The 6,000-nt window shown below is 51.3% G+C and overlaps 4 non-coding genes across 4 annotated transcripts; 2 read left to right on the top strand and 2 right to left on the bottom strand.

Annotated features, from left to right (window-relative positions):
* Positions 1 to 1,165: 1,165 nt before the first annotated feature.
* On the bottom strand, positions 1,166 to 1,258 carry trnay-gua (transfer RNA tyrosine (anticodon GUA)). The gene is made up of 2 exons: positions 1,222 to 1,258; positions 1,166 to 1,201 (listed from the first exon to the last, which is right to left on the bottom strand). It is a non-coding gene; the product is annotated as a tRNA-Tyr (tRNA).
* A 1,412-nt stretch (positions 1,259 to 2,670) lies between these two features.
* Positions 2,671 to 2,743, top strand: trnar-acg (transfer RNA arginine (anticodon ACG)). Its single transcript has one exon. It is a non-coding gene; the product is annotated as a tRNA-Arg (tRNA).
* A 1,273-nt stretch (positions 2,744 to 4,016) lies between these two features.
* trnac-gca (transfer RNA cysteine (anticodon GCA)) lies at positions 4,017 to 4,109 on the bottom strand. Its single transcript has 2 exons — positions 4,073 to 4,109; positions 4,017 to 4,052 (listed from the first exon to the last, which is right to left on the bottom strand). It is a non-coding gene; the product is annotated as a tRNA-Cys (tRNA).
* A 1,412-nt stretch (positions 4,110 to 5,521) lies between these two features.
* trnar-acg (transfer RNA arginine (anticodon ACG)) lies at positions 5,522 to 5,594 on the top strand. Its single transcript has one exon. It is a non-coding gene; the product is annotated as a tRNA-Arg (tRNA).
* The last annotated feature ends 406 nt before the right edge of the window (positions 5,595 to 6,000 follow it).

The raw sequence follows: 6,000 nt of genomic DNA, 5'->3' as shown, positions 1-6,000 counted from the left end.
GGCATTTTTCACTCTCAAAATGCGAAGCTCCTCAATGCAATCCGCACTCAAAGTATGCAATGCTGCAAAGCCTTTTCTTTTCCCCTTCACTCAACTCAGCTTTCCAAGGTGGAAAAGTCAAGAAGCCTTGCTTGCCACAGCACAAGAAAGGATATGAAGCCTTTTCAGCACTTTGTGGCTGAGCAGGTGCAACCAATTGGGAGAAGAAGAGCCGGCGCCACTGTTGAGTGCCAAGAACTGGCCGAGCTAAGAAAGAAGTGGAGAATGCAGGCATCAATCCCACTACCTCTCGCATGCAAAGCTAGCGCTCTATCACTTGAGCTAATTCCCCAGTGTTGTTGGGGTTGTTAGCCTAGCTTGTTTGGCAGGAGCTCCTCAGCACCACCCTCAACTTGGTCCGTGAGCAGCAGGGAAATCCTGCTTCGGCTTGGCCGGCTGCCTCAAGGCATTCAATGCTTTGCTCCAATCAGCATGTGCGAGCACCAGCAGGCGAGCAGCTGCAGGACGGCAAGCCACAATAACCATGGACGAAGCCAAAAAGAGCCGGAGCTTGCGCAAGGCAAGCCAGCTGAGCGGAAACGAGCAGCCACCCCGAGCGTCAGGGTGCAGCCTAGAACCCTGTCTGACTGACACAAGATTTCTTTTGTTTTCTAGTGAGTGCTGAGCATACTACTTCAAAGAACTCCCTGCTTGGGGCAGCTGACGCAAAAGGGTGCGTGAGGAAAGGCCACTCTGTAAGAGTCTGGCGCCATAGTATAGCGAGCGGCTGGAAACTGTGTAAAAGCCCTGGGGCTGTGGCAGCGGAGAATGTTGGTGATGAAATGTAAATGTACATTGTAAATATAAGCTAGTTCGGCAAGTGTAGTGAGGCAGCTGATGTAGTGTATTGAAAGTAAGGGATGTGCATTGCACTTTATCGGAGGTGAAATTTGAAGAGTTGTGTAATGTTGTGTCGGAAGTGTATTTTTGAGGTACAGGGCTGTGTGCTGAGCAGCAGGTGCAAGTGCAGAAGTGAAAGAACTGTGTGCGGGCTGTTATGAGAGAGGAAAAGGGGGTTGGTGCGCCTTGTTCGCAAGATCCGAGCGCGTTGTGTACTTGTGAAATTTAGAGTGCTGCCTCGAGCAAATTGTGGCATTGTGCAGACGTAGTGGAAAAAGGCCGTTGTTCCTTCCAGCCGGAATTGAACCAGCGACCTAAGGATGTCAGTGTTTTGATTTTCCTCTACAGTCCTCTGCTCTACCAGCTGAGCTATCGAAGGGGTTGGAGTTGTGGCACATGCAGCTGATTTAGTGCCATGCACTTTTGGCCACTCAGGGCCTTGTGCGCCTATTGATGGCGCAGCACTGTGGCACCGTGAGCCGCCAGCTGCTCCCCGCAGCTTGTGCGAGTAGTGTAATGGATAAGGCTTCCGTCTGTGGATCGCAAGCTGATAGCGTGCACTCCTTCCTGGCTGGCAGATTTATGCAAACTTTGCATTATGACTCGGGACACCAGGCAAGCTGACTTACTTGGGCGCGCCACCTTTGGCGTCGCTTTCTCAAGTCCCTTCTCAGCGCAGTAGGCACTCTCATTATCTGAAAGTCCTGACTTGGCAATGCCAAGTGACGCACACCACGATAAGCATCAACTGCTGCGAGAGGAACTTCAACGCGGTGAAAGCCGCACTTTGGTCTGTCCGAATTTTGCTGGTCTTCCGGTGCGAGGAGCTGTCGACGACCGAGCGTTGCCGATTGGCACATTCCAAGGTCCAGGACTATGTCCCGAGGGACGCACTGAAGCTTGGCAGGTGTCCCTCCTAGTTGACCTGCGGCCTGCAAGGAAATCCTGCTTCCGGTTGGCCGCCTGCGAGAACATATTCAATGCTTTGCTCCAGTCAGCATGTCTGAGCACCAGCAGGCGAGCAGCTGCAGGACCGCAAGCCAGAAAAATGATGAAAGAAGCCGAAAAGAGCTGGAGCTGACGGAAGGCAAGCGAAGTGAGCGGAAACTAGCAACCGCCACCAGTGTGAAGGAGCAGCCGAGAAGCCGGTGTGACTGACAGGAGGCTTCTTTTTCTTCCAAGGAAGTACTGAGTGTTTGGAAGAGTTACTGCTCCACGGAGCTGCTTGTACGCACCACAGAATGTCGCACGTGAAATGCTGGCAAGTACAGTGAGGCACCTCTTGTAGTGTAATGAGAGAAACTGATCTGTATTGCACTTGATGTCATGTCAAATTTCAACTGTTATGTAATGTATGCTTGCAAATGTTATCAAAAAAGTCTCTTTTTGGAAAGAAAAAGCAACGGTCTGCTGGCGCACAGAAGCAGCTGCACATGTGAAACAGCTGTGTGCAGGGTGTTTTCAGAGAGCAAAGGAGACATTCTGCGCATTGGCGACAACATGTTCCTTCAAAGCAACCTGTCAAGTTAAGAGCACTGGCTTCGGCTAATTGCTGCTTACTCCAAAATGGCAGCTGCACCTTTGAGCTGGAATTGCGGCAGAAACCTAAGGATAACCTTGCTTTGCATGCTCGTGTACTTCACCACTGTTCAAGCTCAAGCATGGAAGGGAAGCAGTGAAGGTGATTCTCTTTGCTGATTGATCACCAAGCGACTCTGACCATTCCCACCCGTGGAGCTGCAAACACCGCAGCTGTGCAGACTGTGAGCTGCAAGTGCAAATGTACCTTTGGGGCCAGTGGCGCAATGGATAACGTGTCTGACTACGGATCAGAAGATTGTAGGTTCGACTCCTACCTGGCTCGTGCTGTTTTTGTACAAACTATGCATTGTGACTTTCTGCGCTTGCGAGCTGGCCGTGCTGCCTGATTCCTTGCAGGGCAAGTGCCTTCATAGCGGCGTAGGCTTTTTTCACTCTCAAAATGCGAAGCTCCTCAATGCAATCCGCACTCAAAGTATGCAATGCTGCAAAGCCTTTTCTTTTCCCCTTCACTCAACTCAGCTTTCCAAGGTGGAAAAGTCAAGAAGCCTTGCTTGCCACAGCACAAGAAAGGATATGAAGCCTTTTCAGCACTTTGTGGCTGAGCAGGTGCAACCAATTGGGAGAAGAAGAGCCGGCGCCACTGTTGAGTGCCAAGAACTGGCCGAGCGGAGCGGAGCTAAGAAAGAAGTGGAGAATGCAGGCATCAATCCCGCTACCTCTCGCATGCAAAGCGAGCGCTCTACCACTTGAGCTAATTCCCCAGTGTTGTTGGGGTTGTTAGCCTAGCTTGTTTGGCAGGAGCTCCTCAGCACCACCCTCAACTTGGTCCGTGAGCAGCAGGGAAATCCTGCTTCGGCTTGGCCGGCTGCCTCAAGGCATTCAATGCTTTGCTCCAATCAGCATGTGCGAGCACCAGCAGGAGAGCAGCTGCAGGACCGCAAGCCACAATAACCATGGACGAAGCCAAAAAGAGCCGGAGCTTGCGCAAGGCAAGCCAGCTGAGCGGAAACGAGCAGCCACCCCGAGCGTCAGGGTGCAGCCTAGAACCCTGTCTGACTGACACAAGATTTCTTTTGTTTTCTAGTGAGTGCTGAGCATACTACTTCAAAGAACTCCCTGCTTGGGGCAGCTGACGCAAAAGGGTGCGTGAGGAAAGGCCACTCTGTAAGAGTCTGGCGCCATAGTATAGCGAGCGGCTGGAAACTGTGTAAAAGCCCTGGGGCTGTGGCAGCGGAGAATGTTGGTGATGAAATGTAAATGTACATTGTAAATATAAGCTAGTTCGGCAAGTGTAGTGAGGCAGCTGATGTAGTGTATTGAAAGTAAGGGATGTGCATTGCACTTTATCGGAGGTGAAATTTGAAGAGTTGTGTAATGTTGTGTCGGAAGTGTATTTTTGAGGTACAGGGCTGTGTGCTGAGCAGCAGGTGCAAGTGCAGAAGTGAAAGAACTGTGTGCGGGCTGTTATGAGAGAGGAAAAGGGGGTTGGTGCGCCTTGTTCGCAAGATCCGAGCGCGTTGTGTACTTGTGAAATTTAGAGTGCTGCCTCGAGCAAATTGTGGCATTGTGCAGACGTAGTGGAAAAAGGCCGTTGTTCCTTCCAGCCGGAATTGAACCAGCGATCTAAGGATGTCAGTGTTTTGATTTTCCTCTGCAGTCCTCCGCTCTACCAGCTGAGCTATCAAAGGGGCAGGAGTTGTGGCACATGCAGCTGATTTAGTGCCATGCACTTTTGGCCACTCAGGGCCTTGTGCGCCTATTGATGGCGCAGCACTGTAGCACCGTGAGCCACCTGCTGCTCCCCGCAGCTTGTGCGAGTAGTGTAATGGATAAGGCTTCCGTCTGTGGATCGCAAGCTGATAGTGTGCACTCCTTCCTGGCTGGCAGATTTATGCAAACTTTGCATTATGACTCGGGACACCAGGCAAGCTGACTTACTTGGGCGCGCCACTTTTGGCGTCGCTTTCTCAAGTCCCTTCTCAGCGCAGTAGGCACTCTCATTATCTGAAAGTCCTGATTTGGCAATGCCAAGTGACGCACACCACGATAAGCATCAACTGCTGCGAGAGGAACTTCAACGCGGTGAAAGCCGCACTTTGGTCTGTCCGAATTTTGCTGGTCTTCCGGTGCGAGGAGCTGTCGACGACCGAGCGTTGCCGATTGGCACATTCCAAGGTCCAGGACTATGTCCCGAGGGACGCACTGAAGCTTGGCAGGTGTCCCTCCTAGTTGACCTGCGGCCTGCAAGGAAATCCTGCTTCCGGTTGGCCGCCTGCGAGAACATATTCAATGCTTTGCTCCAGTCAGCATGTCTGAGCACCAGCAGGCGAGCAGCTGCAGGACCGCAAGCCAGAAAAATGATGAAAGAAGCCGAAAAGAGCTGGAGCTGACGGAAGGCAAGCGAAGTGAGCGGAAACTAGCAACCGCCACCAGTGTGAAGGAGCAGCCGAGAAGCCCGTGTGACTGACAGGAGGCTTCTTTTTCTTCCAAGGCAGTACTGAGTGTTTGGAAGAGTTACTGCTCCACGGAGCTGCTTGTACGCACCACAGAATGTCGCACGTGAAATGCTGGCAAGTACAGTGAGGCACCTCTTGTAGTGTAATGAGAGAAACTGATCTGTATTGCACTTGATGTCATGTCAAATTTCAACTGTTATGTAATGTATGCTTGCAAATGTTATCAAAAAAGTCTCTTTTTGGAAAGAAAAAGCAACGGTCTGCTGGCGCACAGAAGCAGCTGCACATGTGAAACAGCTGTGTGCAGGGTGTTTTCAGAGAGCAAAGGAGACATTCTGCGCATTGGCGACAACATGTTCCTTCAAAGCAACCTGTCAAGTTAAGAGCACTGGCTTCGGCTAATTGCTGCTTACTCCAAAATGGCAGCTGCACCTTTGAGCTGGAATTGCGGCAGAAACCTAAGGATAACCTTGCTTTGCATGCTCGTGTACTTCACCACTGTTCAAGCTCAAGCATGGAAGGGAAGCAGTGAAGGTGATTCTCTTTGCTGATTGATCACCAAGCGACTCTGACCATTCCCACCCGTGGAGCTGCAAACACCGCAGCTGTGCAGACTGTGAGCTGCAAGTGCAAATATACCTTTGGGGCCAGTGGCGCAATGGATAACGTGTCTGACTACGGATCAGAAGATTGTAGGTTTGACTCCTACCTGGCTCGTGCTGTTTTTGTACAAACTATGCATTGTGACTTTCTGCGCTTGCGAGCTGGCCGTGCTGCCTGATTCCTTGCAGGGCAAGTGCCTTCATAGCGGCGTAGGCTTTTTTCACTCTCAAAATGCGAAGCTCCTCAATGCAATCCGCACTCAAAGTATGCAATGCTGCAAAGCCTTTTCTTTTCCCCTTCACTCAACTCAGCTTTCCAAGGTGGAAAAGTCAAGAAGCCTTGCTTGCCACAGCACAAGAAAGGATATGAAGCCTTTTCAGCACTTTGTGGCTGAGCAGGTGCAACCAATTGGGAGAAGAAGAGCCGGCGCCACTGTTGAGTGCCAAGAACTGGCCGAGCGGAGCGGAGCTAAGAAAGAAGTGGAGAATGCAGGCATCAATCCCGCTACCTCTCGCATGCA

Source organism: Heterodontus francisci, unplaced genomic scaffold, assembly GCF_036365525.1.
Source record: "Heterodontus francisci isolate sHetFra1 unplaced genomic scaffold, sHetFra1.hap1 HAP1_SCAFFOLD_1492, whole genome shotgun sequence".
Taxonomy (NCBI): domain Eukaryota; kingdom Metazoa; phylum Chordata; class Chondrichthyes; order Heterodontiformes; family Heterodontidae; genus Heterodontus; species Heterodontus francisci.
Note: the sequence above shows the minus strand (reverse complement) of the source record. Positions and strands in the feature narration are given on the sequence as shown.